Below are 16,892 nucleotides of genomic sequence, written 5' to 3' on the forward strand. Positions count from 1 at the left end.
CAGCCGTCCTCTAGAATTCTGTGGGGTGACCCCTTCTGGAGGACGGAGGTTTTTCTGTATCTATCTAGGTGGAGCAATGGATACGACACCGGACCTGAAGTCAAGATAGACCTGAGTTTAAATCTGGCCTCAGAAACTTACTAGCTGTGTGACTGGACAAATCACTTAACCTCTTTTTGCCTCAATTTTCTCATATGTAAAATGGAAATAATAATAGCACCTACTCCCAAGGGTTGTTATAAAGACCAAATGAAACAATAATAGTAAAGTGCTTAGCACAGTATCTGGCATACAGTAGGTGCTATATAAATGTTAGCTAGTAGTGGCAGTTGTGGTGGTAGTAGTAGTAGTAGTAGTGGTAGTGGTAGTAGTTGCATTATTTGAATTCCTACTGCATATTTCCCTCAGGGATGACTACATTTTACATAATTGTAACTTCGGAAAGTGTGAATTTGAATACATGCAACCACTTCAGGGTATTCATTATTTGAACTAATGGGGTCCTGGTTGTACAAAATAATACAAAGTGTTGGTGGGGGCTGGGGGGGAGCCCTGATGACAAGGGAAGCAGGAGAGACCTCTTCTAGAACTTGGCATTTGAATGGAGCCTTGGAGGGAGCTTAAATTCCCAGCAGTAGAGGTGAGGAGGGTGATTGGGGGCAGGGCCAGCCTGGGCAAGAGTACAGAGATAGGAGATTGAATGTCATAAGCAGGAAGTCATCCAGTTTAGCTGGAATATAAAGTGTGTGAAGGAGAATTAAGTGCAATCAGCCTAGAGAGATAGGTTGAAGCCAGACTCTAAAAGATTTTAAACGCCAAACAGAGAAGTTTGCCTTTTGTCTTAGCAGCAATGGAGAGCCAGTGAAGCTTCTTAAGCAAGAAGGCGACATAGTCAGCTTTGTGCTTTAGGAATATCGATGGGGCAGCTGTGGAGAGGATGGATTGGAGAAGGAAAAAACTGGATGCAGGGATGCCAAGTATTTAGCTGGCTCCTGCCACAGTCCATGAGAGGTAATGAGGGCCTAATTGGGGGTGGGGTGGTGTGGGGGGTGACTGGACATAAAGGAATGAATGTAAGAGGTTTTGTAGAGATAGAATCAACAAGACTGAGTGACTCCTTGAATTTAGAAGGTGAGAATGAAAAATCAAATACAACTCCAAAGTTTTAAACCTAAGCAACTGGAAGGGACAGTGGTGACCTCAACAAAAAATAAGGAAGCTACTGGAAAGATGTGTTTAGGGAAGAGACTAATGAGTTTTGCTTGGGGCATGTCAAATTTGAGCCCATGGGACATCCAGGTGGAGATGTCCAAAGGCATTTGGAGATATAAGAATGATGTTCAGGAGAGAGAGATGAGGATTGGATAGGTAGATAGAAGTCGTTGGCTGAATGATTGATAGTTGAACCCATGGGGCTGGGGTTGGGGTCCCCAACAGAAAGAGAGAGAGTGCAAAGAAAGAAGAGGTCCCAGAGCCATAAGGTATGCCTGCACTTGGGAGATGTGATGTGGATGGGCATCCATAAAGAAGCAGTTAGAGGGATAGAAGGAGAAGTAGAAAATGGTGGTATCACAAAAATCCCTGAGAGAACAGATGATCTAGGAGATGGGGGTAATCCACAATGTCAGACTCCACAGACAAAGACTCCTGGAACAAAGAGTACTAAGAAAAAAGCCACTTGATTTAGTGATAATGGTGACCTTGGAGGGAGCAATTTCTGTCTAGTGTTGAGGTCAGAAGCCATATTGCAAAGGATTGAAATTGATCCAGAGGATCAATGGTGAAGAATACCACCTACCTCCTGACAGAGAGATTGTGAAGGGCTTTAAATGACGAGAAAGTTTGTATTTGATCCTGGGTGCACTAAGGAATTACTGGGGCTTCTTGATTGGGGTGGTGAAATGGTCAGAGCTGTACTTTAGGGAAAGCCCTTAAACAACTGTGCAGTGGTTGATCAGAGTAGAGAGAAGAAGGGAGATCAGTTAGGAGGCTACTGCAATAATCCAGGAAAGAGGTGATGAGGTCCTGAACTAGGGTGGTGGCCCTGTGAGGAGGTAGAAGGGACAGCAGAGGAGTAAGAGAATAATAGATTTAGAGCTGCAAAAGACCAGATAAATCAGCTAATCCAACTTCTTTATTTTATAAATGCAGAAACTGAAGCCCAAATAGGCTAAGGGACTCCTCCAATACTATACAGGCAGCCCATATAGATGATTGGCAGTTATGGGAGCTGCAGCCCCTGACCTATCATAACATCTCCACACAGTCCTGCCCCGACCCCCAAGCTTGGAACTAAAGGATGGATCCTACAGGAAGGGGTGGGTCCTGAGAAGATGCCTCTGGTCACAAAACCCATCATAGTATCAAGTCTGCCTGCCTGACTCCTTGGCTATGCCAGGTCTATGTGGTTTGATTTCTGCCAGGGCCTAATGTCTAATGGGGTGACCAGACAGGAAGGAATATTTTAGTGGACAACAGTACCAACAAATGTTCCAACATCCTCCACTTGAACATGGGGAACTCATGAGGGCCCTAGCCATATTGATTTCATTCCCAGCTTGACTCACTCTCCAGCCTTTTCTACCTCCTCACTAATTTTCTTCCTGCCCTAGAAAGACCTTCACCCTGAGTCCCATTCTCCTGACTAGTGAGTTCTCAGTCTAGATTGCCATTCCATGAGGGGGCCCTGCTTCTCTCCTGGCTAGACTCACACTTTGGACTTTTCCACCTCCTCACCAAGCTTGTTACCCTCTACCCGGGTACTCTCACCCTTTTCCAACTCTCCTTTATGTGTTGTCTCTTCCCATTAGAATGTAGGCTCACTGAGAGTAGGGATTGTCATGTTTGCATTTGTATTCCCAGCACTTGGCACAATGTTTGGTATACAGTAAGTTCTCAATAAATGACCTATCTCTATGTATCTATATATGAATATGTAGCTATATATCTATCTCTATGTATCTGTGTATCTCTATACCTATCTATATATATCTATGTATTTCTTTATGTATCTATATATCTATCTCTATGTATCTATGTGTGTATATATCCATCTCTATATATGTATGTAACTAGGTATGTATTATGTATGTATGTATCTATCTCTGTATCTCTGTATCTATCTCTATGTATTTACGTAAGTATATATTTATATATTATGTGTCTATCTATGTATCTACCTACCTACTTATCTTTACATATTGAGGCATGTCTTGGCATATGATTCCTTGGTTTGGCCAAAAGCCATAAAGGTCCTGTGGTCAAGAACAAATAACTTCAGTGAGAGAGATAGCTATGAGGCATTGGGCAAGTCATTTTTCCTCTCTAAGCCTCATTCTCCCCATCTGTAAAATGGGAACAATAATCCTCATCCTCTCTCTCTCTGTCTCTCTCTCTCTCATAGAAGTTGTGTGGAAATCAAAAGAGATAGTGGGCATGAAATTGCTTGTAAGGGATTCAAGTCTGACTCCTCGACTCTCAGAACTAGAAGGGAGCTTTGAGGCCATCTGGAACAATCCCCTATGTGATGGACATGTCCCTCTTCAGCCTCCCCAACAGGTGGGCCCAGCTGTTACTGGCCAGATGGAAAAGGCTGTGTGTGTGTGTGTGTGTGTGTGTGTGCGCGCGCGCGCACGCGTGCGTGCATGCGCCCATGCACTTTGGGCAGGCCTCAACACTTCCACTGCTGTGCGTACGCTGATGCCGATGCCAACGCCGATGCTAAGGAGAAGGCAGAGCAGAGCCATCTTTGTGCAGTGATTAATTGACCTTAACTTGTTTAAGGATGCGCATTTGCACACAGTTATGAAGTGTTGCAATCCGTCTCTTTGAGCACAGCTTCCATTAGAAACGTAGCAGTGGCGCCCATGAACGGGGGTTATATTTCCTTAAAAGTTCATCGTAGCTCGGGAAGCTCCACAAATCCAGGCGGTAATGGAAATGTAGCATGAAATTACTTTTGTAAACAGCAACCATTCATTACGAGAACATTTTTCATCAGAGAGAGAGCAGGCAAGTGGGTGGGCTCCTGGCAATATGGGGGGGGCCGGGGCTTGGTGGGGGACTGGGCCTCTGTGTGCCTAGGGAGGAGAGACGACCCAGCTGCTTCCTTCCAGGTGCTATCCCCACCCAGCTGTCTGATCGCACACATCCATCTTCTGCCATCTTCTGAGGTGTGGCTTCAGCCTGCCCAGTGAGACCATGCCACCATGCTATTGGCCTGGACGCCTTCATTACCTTCGGAAGGGCCCACGAGGACAGGATCTTTGATTTAAGGGGAGAAGAGAAGGCCCCACTATTTAATGTTGATTTGGTGGCATGGCTAACCCCGGAGAGAGATGTAAGCAGCAGCCACAATAACATGACAGCCCACTCATCATATTTACAAACTATATTAAATCCGTCTCTAGCTCTCGCCTGCCTGAGGATTGGCTCGCCCGTAATTGTCATTGTAGCCGGCGCTGGCTTATGGGAGAATTTAACGGCAGTGATATAAGGTGAGTCCCGGGCTTATTATTACTTTATTATTACCGGGTTTATGTTTATTAAAACAATTTGTCATGCAGAACAGGAATGGGGGAATGGGAACATTAAATCCCGCCGTATTCAACCTGGAGAAATGAGTTACAATAAAATTAATGGTAGGCGGGCATCCACCGACACCCACAGCCACGTGGTGCCATGCGCTGGGCCTGCCATGGGCTGATTGCTCCTTGTTAGGGTCACACCACTAAACTGCTACATCGAGGGCTCCAGAAAACTCAGCACCCTTGTTGGAAGCTGTAGGAAGCTTGAATTGTCCTTCAAAGGGCAGAGGGTCTAAAGGAAAGTGCTGGACTTGGTCTTTAGAGGGCTAGGTTTGAGATCCATCAGGTACCAGGTCCATCAGGTCTTCTCTGCTTCAGATTAAACATTCCCAATTCCTTTAACTGGGTTTAAGCCCAGGTTCTGACACTTTCTAGCTGTATCACCCTCTTCCCATTAATTCCAGTAGCTTCTTGGCTTGTCCACACTCTTTCTTGACTACAGTCATATCCAGGCCAGATAAGTGTAAATTTTTATGCTTTTCACACTTTTATTCAATTTCTAGGAATTGTTCTCCTGGGATAAGTGTTACAAATCATGCCCAAGGCAAATCTCAAGAATTACAACTTCAGTTGAGGGTCTATGTAGGGATGGAAAAGAGATACTGGGACATAAGGGCAATGAAAGCAGGGCAGGACTTCAAGAGAGGGGCTCCTTCTAGCCTGCCATCTGTTAGCTTTTTTTATTTTAGCTAATTATTCTTGCTAGCTAGACGTTAAGCTCTGGTGTTTCTAAGTTGGTGAGGTACAGTTGCATATGCTGGTGGTGCTCTCTAAATTCACATCCTCTAAATATAGTGCTCTGGGACAAAGCCCTGGTCGTTGTATCCTAGTTACATAGATCTGGACAATTTAACCTGTCTGGACCTGTTTCCTGAATGAATGGATGAAAGAGGGAAGGAAGGAAGAAAGAAAAGAAGGAAGGGAGGAAGGAAGGGAGAGAAGGGGAAAGGAAGGAAGAGAGGAAGAGGGAGGGGGGAAGGGGGGAAAGAAGGGGGGAGAGAGAGGGGAGAGAGAGAGAAAAGAGGCCCAACCCAAGAGAGTTCCAAACGAGTTTAATTAAAACCTTTCCTGTCATTGGTCCAAACTCTAGCAGCCTTTATTTAGCTTGTCAAGTTAATTTAATACCAGTTCATCATGATTTTTGATGGGGAAGCAAGAAGGGAGAGCCATAGGAAACCAGTGGCTGCTGCTTCTGACTGGGATATTAGGGTGGGGAGCAGGGCCAGAGTCCCAGAATTGTGAGTTGAAATGGACCTTCAGTTGGGTCATCTTGCCAAGGTATACCTGGAAAACACTCCCCACTTCAACTCGCCCCACAAGTAGTCTTCTAGCCCCTATTTGAAGAATGCGAAGGAAAGGGACCCCCACCATCACCTAAATAAGCCCATTCCACTTTGAGAAAGCTTTGTTGGGGCAGCTAGCTGGCACAGTGACTAGAGAATTTAAATCCAGCTTCAGACACTTACTAGTTGTGTGACCCTGGGCAAGTCAATTAACCCCAACTGCCTTTAAAAAAAATAAAGAGCTTGTTAGGAAGTTTTTCCTAACATTAAGCCCAATTTTTCCTCTCTTTAAACTTCTACTCAGTACTCCTGGTTCTTTCTTCTGGGGCCAAGTAGAACAAACCCAATCCCTTTTCTATATGACAGATACTTTTGAAGTATGAAGATACTTTTGAAGACAGCTCCCATGTTCTTCAACACTACCACCCCTAGTCTTCTCTTCTCTAGATAAAATATCCCCCACTCCTTCACCCAATCCTCCTTGGGTCTTTTACCACTCTGGTTACCTTCTTTGGATGACCTCTGGCTTGATGACAACCTTCCTAATCTCCCGGTCAGGATATTACTGACCACGAAGTGTCCTTTGGAGGCAGTGGGGGACCTGCGTTAAAATCCCGACTCTACTGCTTGCTCCTCACGTGGTCGTGGCCAAATCCCTTCATATATTTGGGCCTCAGTTCCCTTACCTATAAAATAAGGAAGATTTTTAAGGGTCTTGGAAGCTTCAAATCCATGATCTCTGATTAATATGGCCAGAAAGTCTATCTAAAATGATAAGGGAAAGGCAGGGGGATAGCAACCTTTATCCAGGAATTTAAAGTTAACGAAGATAATGTTAATAATAATAAGGTTAGTGAAGTGCTATGTAAACATTATCTCAGTTGATCCTCACAACACCTCTGTGAAATAGGCACTTTTATTCTCATTTTACATATAAGGAAACTGAGACTCAGATAGAGGTCAAAGGATTTGTCTATGCTCACACAGATTTGTCTATACCTGAGGTGGGATTTGATCTCCCTTCATCTTGGCATCTAGTCCGGCTCTCTATTCGCATTGTCCCGATGAGAAGTACTAAGCACTAAGCAGAATGGGGTAGGATACGGAACAGACCAAGGCATGATCTCTCACTGGGAAACAGCACTTGCTCAGGAGAAGATACTCAAGAGCACAGAGAATGTCTAGAGCGTATAACCAGAAGCATCAACTAATTTGCCCAAGGTAGGTTTCAGGATACTCATGCCTGAAGGGATTCTTTGAGGCAACTTACAGTGGAAATACTTTGCTTGAGGTCTACTGGAAGCCCCCTACTTTCCAGACCTACTATAAGCATGTAGTGCTAACAGTGGTGTATTAAAAAAAAGCAGACTTGAGATTGGAAGACCTGGTTTTGAGCTCCCTCGAATGTTAGAAAGCAGCTATCATAGCTCCCCAAAGTCTTGTACTCTCTAGGGAAAACATTCCCAGGTCCTTTTAAACAGTCCTCATATGACAAGGCTTCTGGTCCCCTCACCATCTTGATCACTCCCCTCTGGACCCCCTCCATCTTGTTGATGGCCTTCCCAAAATGTGGTACCCAAACTACCCACACTGTTCTAGGCATCACCTGACCAACACAGAGGGGAACAAGACTGTCACCCCCCTCACTCTGCCACTGATTTTCATAATCCTACTGAAGACTTAGTTTTTGGCTGCCCCTGAGGACTCCTGTTGATCTTGTGGGCCACTGAAATCCCAGGGTTCTTTTCACACAAATGGTTATCCAGTCACCTCTCTCCATCCTGCACCTGGGTAGGTGATTGTTTGAACCTAAATACGAGACTTTACATTTCTTTCCATGAAATGGTATCTTCTAGGTTTCCTGTCTGGCAGTCCAGGCCAGTCCTCCAAGGCCCCAGGGATCAGCTCAGTGTTATTGAAAAACCCACGTGACTCATTTTCTCCTTTGTCATACTTAAGCCAGAAGCAGGAGATAGAATTTTCTCCTGCACAGACAGGAAATTATTGTGGCTGCCCTACTTCTTAAGCACTGACCCTTCAGGGGCCATGGGGAGAGCTCTGAACCAGCAAATGAAAAGTCTCCAAACTACCTCTGCGTATCCTCAGTCATTTGGGACTGTGGCACATATTGAACCAGAATCAAGATAATGATAGGCACATACTTTTAGACAAGGGGTAGAGGAAGGGGTGGAGGAGGGGTTCACTCCACTGGGTCTCTCTTCAATATCTGAGGCTGGCAGGGCCTGCAGACAAGAATGTCTTTACCAAGAATGGCCAAGGGCCTGAAGAAACGCCTAGCCACAGCTCAGGCTTAGGCACAGAAAGCCAGAATGGCAAAGCTGAGGAAAGCTTCAAGGGTCACACAGCCTAACCTCCTCCTTTACAGATAAGGAAACCAGTTCAGAGATGGGTAAGGATTAGCCAGTCCTAGATACAGCCCAGGGCCTTCCCTTCAAAGGCCAGAGGGAGAGGGCTAGGACCATTCCAGATGGGCCCTGCTGATCCTGGGAACCTTAAAGGTCATCTGATCCAGCCCTCTCATTTCGCAGAGGAAAGCACTATGGCCCAGAGAGGGGAGACAACTTGTCTGTGGTCTCCCAGAGAGCTAGTGTAGACCCCAGACTGGAAACTTATTCCAAAGATCACAAAATCTCAGAGTCAAAAGGGATCTCAGAGGGCATTTAGTCCAAAAGACACTTTGATATTCATTCATTCATTCAATGAAGATTTATTAAGTGCCTACTATGTGCCAAGCATTGTGCTAAACTGGGGATACGAAAAAAGGCAAAAGACAGTCTTGTCCTGAAGGAGTGTACAATCTGATGGGAAGAGGGTAGTGATATCCTAGACAGGTGGTCATTCAGTGAGATGGTGCAGGCGACAGAAGACTGGCCCGGGAATCAGGAACAGCTGAGTCCCAGTTCTGCCTCAGACAATTACTAGCAGGAGCAGCTAAGTGGTACAGTGAATAGAGAACCAGTCCTGGAATCAGGAGGACCTGAGTTCAAATTTGGCCTCAGTCACTTGACATTCACTAGCTGTGTGACCCTGGGCAAGTCACTTAACCCCAATTGCCTCACCAAAAAAAAAAAAAAATACAGAAAATTACTAGCTGGGTTACCGTGAGCAAGTCAGCTAGAAAATGGGGACAATAATTCATCTACCTTACCGGATTGTTGTGAAGATTGAATGAGCTAACATATGTAAAGTGCTCTGCAGACCTTAAATGCTAGCTAGCTACTCAGCCTCTGCATCAAGACCTCCACTGATGGGGAGCTCACTACATGTTGAGGAGTACAAGCCACATTTAGACAGTTCTCATATATAAGGCAATTTTCCTCTCTAGGACGTGAAGGAGGGCAAGCTGGTGGGTGGTTCTCTCTCTCCCACATTGCCGGAGAAGATTCAAGAGTACCCAGCTGCGTATACCACAGTCCATGCGTCACTCTCTGACTGGCCTCTCATTAAGTGAATAGAGCTAATGGATGGCCACTCTATCGCTGGTTGGGAGCTTCCTAAGGGCCCTTATCCCTTCCCCAAAATGTCTCCTCCACCAGCCTTCCAACATGGATTGCCAGTGGCCACCTTTAATGTCATCCTGTTTGGGTTGAGTTATTATATCTCCAGAAGATCTCAACTGCTCTAGAGGAGTGACCCATCAATTCAGTTCTGGCAACATTTATTAATCGCCTACTGTGTGCAGTGAGTCAATGTTGTTTAGTCAGTCATCTCTTTAGTCACGTCTGATTCTTCATGACCCACTTTTGGGGTTTTCTTGGCCGAGATACTGGAGTGGGTTGCCACTTCCTTCTCCAGCCATTTTATAGAGGAGGAGACTGAGGCGAACAGGGTGAAGTGACTTGCCCAGGGTCACACAGCTGGTAAGCATCTGAGGCCAGATTTGAACTCCGGTCGTTCTGACTCCAGATTGGCATTCTATCCACTGCACCAATTAGCTGCCGGGTGAGCGAGGCAATCAGGAGCCACTAAAAGGCTTTGAGCAGAGGAGTAACACTGCCAGATTAATCTGAAGAGAGAGAAGGAGAGGAGCATCACAAAGCAGAGCCTAGCACGACTGGGGTCTGAGGTTGGATTTTAACTCGGGCCTTCCTAAGGCCAGGCCCAGTGCTCTATCCACGTTGCCACCTGTGGAATGGGACAAGTGGGCTCTGGCTGGGATCTAAAGGTATATCCACCATCCTGGCACAGCAGGCACTCTTGCTTGCTTGTCCTCTCTACCCTAGAGCTTCATTCTTTGTCAGTGTGTTCCTACCACCTAGCAATATGCCTGGTACATAGTAGGTGCCTAATAAATGCTTATTGATCGATTGATCTCCAGAGCCCCAGATTTAATGGGAAGGTCCACGAAAGGTCATTTACTCTATCCATTTTCTTCAAGGGGCTTCCCCACCACGTTGTTCAGGAAGTCCTTCCTGTTGTCTAACCTAATCTCCGTGTTCCCTAGGGGTGACCCTGGAGGCTTCCTTAAGGCTCAGAGAAAAGTGCCGGCTGAAGAGAGTGCAGGAAAAGCCTGGCTCACTATAAAGACTGGCAGAAAGCATTTGGTCAGTCAACAAGCATTTATTAGCCACTTACTATTAGATGAAGACAAGCGAAAAAGCTCCTCGGGGAGCTTACATAATAAGGGGTCACAGAAGGAGGTAGTGCTCAGGCACGCTTGACTCGGTACAATGGATTTGCAATCTGAAGGCGTGAGTTCGACTCCTGTCTCTGTCACTTACTATCTGTGTGACTTTAAGTATCTTTACCTCTCCGGGCCTCAGTTTCCTCAACTGTAAAATAAAGGGATTGCATTAGTCTCTAATGTTCTTTTTAGCCCCAAATCCTATGACCCTATGAACCCAGGCCTCCTGAAAGAAAAGGAAGAGGGCAGTAGGATCCTAAGAACAGAGAATGGGAGGGAAATGTACAGGGTGAGAGGAGTGGGAAGTGAGAGATCATGCCCGCTAACTTTTGGAAACTGGCTTGGGCCTGGGCATTGCTCAGGGCACTGACCTCTGCCCTTCCTTCAGGACCCCTGCCTTGGCAGTTCTTACCGTCCCCAAAGCTCTCTGAGATCCCTGGGGTCTGGGCTGGGGTTACAGGGCACTGGGCCTCCACCTTCGACCCACAGCATCTCCATCTCTGTATCTGATTGGCCGCTAGACTGACTCCTGCCAATTTCTTGCTCTGTTTCTTTAATCCCTGGTTCTCTTCAAGCGGAGAGGGAAGAAGCCCAGGTGAAGGGTGTCGGATTTAGCAGGAGGCGGTAAGGAAGCGGTAACCAAGGCACTGCAGAAGGGTTTCTGCTGGAGTGGGCCAAGCTAAACCTTGCCCCACTGAGGGTTCCCCTGAATCAGAGGCTAGCCCCGGAACCCCTGAAACCAACCTTCCCTTCCCCAGACTAAATGTTCTGTTCCCTCTGCTCGTGCCAGAGGAGGGGTCCCGCTGAGTGATTGGTGAGGATGGAGGGAGCGCTGCCGAGAAGATCAGAATAAGCCTGACCTGAGTTCAAACATAGCAGACCAATAGTACTGAAGGCAGTCTGTAGCCACACTAAGAGAGGTGGGCTGTCCAAGTCAGGGAAGTGAGAATTCCATTATCTGCTTTGGTCAGACCACATTGACAAAACTGGGCTCAGCTCCGGGCATGGCTTTGCCAATCTGGAGTTATGTTCTGGGATGGTAAGGGGACACAGAACCAGGTCATACAAGGAGAGATAGAAGAGCCTGAGGCTGGGCAGCCTGAAGAAGAGGGGACTTGAGGTAGCTAGGGTCAGATTTTCTGCATGGCCCCAGAGGGATAAACCAGGAGCAATGGGAGGGAGCTGTAAAGAGAGATTTCTTGCTTTTGGTAAGGGAAAAAAAAAACTTCAAAACAGAGACTGGATCCCTAAGAGAGATAAAGGGAAGGCAGACTTGGGGGAAGGGGGGAGAAAGATGAGGAGAAAGGAGAACTTGGATTGGGGAGAGAAGAGAGAGAGAGAGATAGGAGAGGGAAGGGGTGAAGGAGGGAGTGTGGGAGAGGGATGGGCAAGGGGGATAAAAAAGAGGTGAGGGATGGCCAGAGAGGGATGAGGACAGAGGGGCAGAAGAGAAGGGACCGGAGGCCCATCTATCTCCATTTGGAAACCAGGAACCTTGGGCTCAGGGTTACCAGACCCTAAAGTGACCAAAACTCAGAATGACCCTCCAGGTCTGGCTCTGTGGGCAATAGAGGATCACAAAATAATAGAAATTTTAGAAATGTAAGTTATCTCAGAGACTACCCGGTCCAACTTCTGCATTTTACAGAAGAGTAAACTAAGACCACACAGGTAGTACATAGCAGAGTTAGGATCTGAACCCAGCTCCCCTTCCTAGTCAGTGTTCTCGCCCTACCTGGCGGCTGCCACCTGTTCTGGCCTGCCTGTCTGCTTCCTCCAAGCCTATGCACTTTCTCATCTTTCCCCTCACCCCCAAACCTCGGACCTTGCCCCTTTCCCTGGACTCACTGACCTCCTCTCCAGCTCAGCCCCCTCCCAGAATCTAGCATTCTGGGAGCAGCCTCTGAGAATGCACAGTTTAGAGGCTTCAGGAGGGCCCAGGATTATTGTCTATTCCCACCCTGCCCCAGGGCTGTTGCTACTCCTTGGTGGAGAGCAGGAAAAAATTCAAATCATGGCAGGGTTGCCTTAGTGGGCTGCAGTAATTAGGCCACTTATTTTGCAAAAGTCCAAATGAAATGGAAAATTTGGTGCTAATGAAAATGTTGGAACTGGGTTGTTTATTTGTTTGGTTTTTTTAGAACTTGATTAAATCCAGTTCTCCTCCTTCATCAAGTTTGGGAATAGCCAGGCCCCAGCAACGTCCCCCAATGGAGCAGCTGCCCTTATGATCACACAGTCTGTGATACACAAAACAGGAGAAGGAAACCACTGGGGCGGCTGGGGGTAGGGAAAGAGGAGGTACCCTGCAGTTAAGTGTTCATTTGAAAAATGACCTTCATAAGGCTCTGACTGCAGCCGTGGCTGCCTCAGCCTCCGTCCCAGGGGAGGAATCCCAGGCCACCCAAGGGAGCCCAGAGAGCTTTCCGGATAAGCTTTTGCATCATCTCTGGCCACATCCTGCCACAGTCTGGGCTTGCAAGGCCTTGGCAATGAGGAGTGGACCGGATGCCCTCCAAGGTCCCTTTCTGCACAGGGATTCCAGGAGTCCTAAGTTCTATGACAGTCTCTCTCCAAGTTGGGCAGGTCCCATCAGGACCTGCCCCAGGGACCATAGGGACTAGATAGAGAGCTGGAAGGAGCGGAGGCCAAATAATCCAACCCCTTCTTTCACAGATGAAGAAACTGAGGCCCAGAGAAATTAAGTGACTTAACCAAAGTTACACAGGGAGTGTCAGAGTGGAGGTTTGAACCAAGGTCTTGTGACTCCAAATATACACTGCCTCTTTCATCTAATTCTAGACCAATCCAACATACCTTTGATAAAACACTTGATGTATGTAAAGCAGTGTGCTAGATTCTAAGGATACAAACACAGAGAGCAAAATAGTTCCTAACGTCCCGAAGCTAGGGTGGTACCAAAGAGATAAAAGGGAAACGTGACGAAAAATGTGATCATTTGAGGAGAGGAGAAAAGCATTATCATCTAGGAGAATCCTTAGGATAGGAGGTAGCACATTGCCTGAACCTTGTAGGAAGTCAAGAATTTTTTTTTTAAGTAGCTGCATTGAATGAATAGACACATGAATGAGTGAATTTAAGCTCTTAGAGATTGAAAACTTTATCCCCAGCCCTTAGCACAGAGCCTGGCACATAGTAGGAACTTTTATAAATGCTTGTTGATTCAGTGATTGAGCACGTGTGGACCCTAGGAACTCCTAATGTAAACCCTCTTTGCTAATTTATAAGTAAAATGGGCATCCAGGCTTTCCCTCCTTGATATGCAGCAGCTCTTGTAACATCCCCAAGTAATTTTCCTGCCTCTGCTTCAAGCCCTTCAGTGATGGTTAGCCTACTGCCTACTGAGGCGGCCCCTTCCACCCTTATCTAATTGTTAAAAATCCCCTTAACATGAGAGCCTAAATCTGCCTGTCTGCAACTTCTACCTATTGGTTCTTGTTCTGTCCTCTGGAGTCAAGCAGAAAAAGTCTAATCTTTTTTCCACATGACAGGCCTTTGGGATCTCAAGTCACCTAGAGTTGGAAGCACAAGAAGGTGTCTGGGGGAAAGCACGATGGAAGCAATGGTAGGGATAACTGGCAGGTCAGCTATGGCTTTAAGTTAAACTAGAGTATTTTCCTGCTCAGTGTAAAGGTCCCAATTTTGGGTCTTCAGTCTTATCTGCTCCTGATATTACCCTGTATGTCTAAATCATGTGCTCATTTTGAGCTTATCTTGGTATATGGTGTCAGGTGCTGGTCTATGCTGAGTTTCTGCCAGCCCATTCACTTAAGATAGAGAACTGAAAAGACTCACAGTGCAGATTGATGCATGGTGGTTGTTTCTCTCTCTCTCTCTCTTAATATGTTCATACAAGTCCTCCCAGGTTTTTTTCTGAAACCATATCCTTCATCATTTCTTCAACACAATGGTATTCCATTTTATTCATGTATGATAACTTGTTCAGCCATTTCCCAGTAGATGGGCATTCCTTTGCCACCACAAAAAGAGTTGCTATAAATATGGAAAGTAGTTTGGCAGAAATTCAGCATAGACCAGCATCACACACAATGCTGAAATTTGTTTTGCATGACTTTAGATCTGTAATGGATTTTGCATTTCTTATCTTCTTAATGGGTGAGGTGAAGGAGAATATTTGAAGCTGAAAATAAAATAAAATTGAATTTTTAGTAAAGTGATCATGAAAATTACCCTGTCTCAGCCTGGGTAGTACCTCAACTTTCTAACCTAGTATATAAGTAAAATCTGCTCTAAATACCTTGGTCCCAATGATTCTCCCTTAAGTTTCAGGCCCCAACTCCAGTTTCCTGTTCCATTTCCCACCCCACCCTAATATCCTTGTACAGATCTGACCCCACTGGCACTCAGTCTAGATCAAGCATAGTGGTTATTTGTAAAGCACTTAGCACAGCGCCTTGTACACAGTTGGCACTTAATAAATGCTTATTCCCTTCCCACTCCCTTCCCTTGGTTCATTGTACAATTCCAAGTTCAGTCTCAGCCAATCAGGAAATGAGGTGATCATGTGGGTAGGCATTTGAGAGTTGTCAGGAGCACAGACTATTAGCTATCTCTCCTAGCACCCTGTGTTCCTTCTCAATATCCCACTTAGGGCTGAGGTGGAGGTCAAGGAGAGAAAAGGAAAAGGTGCTCCTCTCCTGTCTCCCTCTTCTTCTTTCAGCCTTGAGGTAACCTTAGGGAGCTTTAATAGGAGCACAAGGGAGATAAGGGTCCCACCACCATGTGCTCTACTTAGACCATAGCTAGATGATTGGGCTCAGTTCTAGGTGCCACATTTTAGGAAGGACACTGACCAACTAGAGAGTATCCTACAGAAGAGTGGGAGGGTGATGAAGGGTCTAGAAATCCAACTATAAAACAGGGGCTCATCACCTTTTCTGGGTCATAGACCCCTTTGGCAGTCTGGTAAAACTTAATGGACCCCTTCCGAATGCATAGAAGAAAATGCATCAAATTACAAATGGAATTAGTTATACTGAGATGCAATTATCAAAGTAATTTTTTTGAGAAATTAACAGACCCCTTGAAATCTATCCATGGTCCACTTGGAAATCCATGGACCCCACATCAAGAAGCCTCCTATAGAAGCAGAAATTGGCAGAAATAAACTGAGAGTGGTTACACTAGAGAATAGAACCCTGGAGGGGAACATGAGAGCTGCCTTCAAGTGTTTTAAGGGCTATGATGAAAAAGAGAGATCAGATTGGTTCTGCTCGGCCCCAGAGGGTTGATCTAGAACCAATGGGGAGAAATTGCAGAAAGACAAATCCCAAATATAAGGAGAAAATTCCTTAAAATTAGAGCTCTTCAAAAGAGGAATGTGTTGTCACAGGAGAGAGTGAGCTCCCCGTCACTGGTGGTCTTTGAGCAAAGCCAGATGACCTTTATTGTTGTGGATATAATAGAAGGGACTTCTGCTCTGGTATTGAGGTGACTCACCAGGTCTTTTCTCCTGAACGCTGAGGTTCTGTGAGTTTGTGATTCTGTGTCCTACTCCAGTACCTTGGAGGTACCAGAACACCACTCCAACTGTCCATCTGTTGTGTCTCTCACTCTCACTACATGCGTCCTTTTCTGGTCCAAGAAAAACAAAACTTGTTACAAACGTGTATAGCCAAGCAAAGCAAATCCCTATATTGATCAAATTTTAAAAAAAAGACATCACTGAGAACTTTTCATTGCATAAAAAAGTGTATGATGTTGCTTAATATAATATATAGTATACGTTGAATAACAATAATAGAATACGTATTAGAGAAATGACTATTAATAGCCAAAGTTTTGGGGAAAGCCAGAGTTCCCCCTGTTTCTAAAGTCTTCATTTCAAAGCTAGACTCTGAAAGCTGAACTAACTTGCACTTGGATCTTGATCAGATCCCACCCAACCTTACGAGGAATCTAATCTAAAGTGAATTCCTGCCCATTGCGTTCCACTCCAGCAAGTCTGGGTGGAGGTAGATCTTTTGTCTAGATTGTCCAAGGCTGGGGATGGTCTGGGTGTAGAGATAGTCTCTCTGTCCAAGAGTGATGTGATGTCACTCTTCCAACCCCTCATTGGCATGAGCCCACTTTTCTTGGTAAAGTCTGATTGTTAACCAATCAGAGTTGATTGCCACCCTCAGGAACATCCACTCTTCCAAGGGCATGTAAACTGTGAGTCCATTGCCTCAACATTCAAGAATGTCACTGACCTTTTTTTTTTTCCTTCGGTGAGGCAATTGGAGTTAAATGACTCACCTAGGGTCTCACAGCTAGTAAGTATCAAGTGTCTGAGGCTGGATTTGAACTCAGGATTTGACTCCAGGGCTGGTGCTCTATCCCCTGCACCACCTCGCA

This window comes from Vombatus ursinus, unplaced genomic scaffold (assembly GCF_900497805.2).
Source record: "Vombatus ursinus unplaced genomic scaffold, bare-nosed wombat genome assembly UNPS02009770.1, whole genome shotgun sequence".
In the NCBI taxonomy this organism is placed as follows: Eukaryota; Metazoa; Chordata; class Mammalia; order Diprotodontia; family Vombatidae; genus Vombatus; species Vombatus ursinus.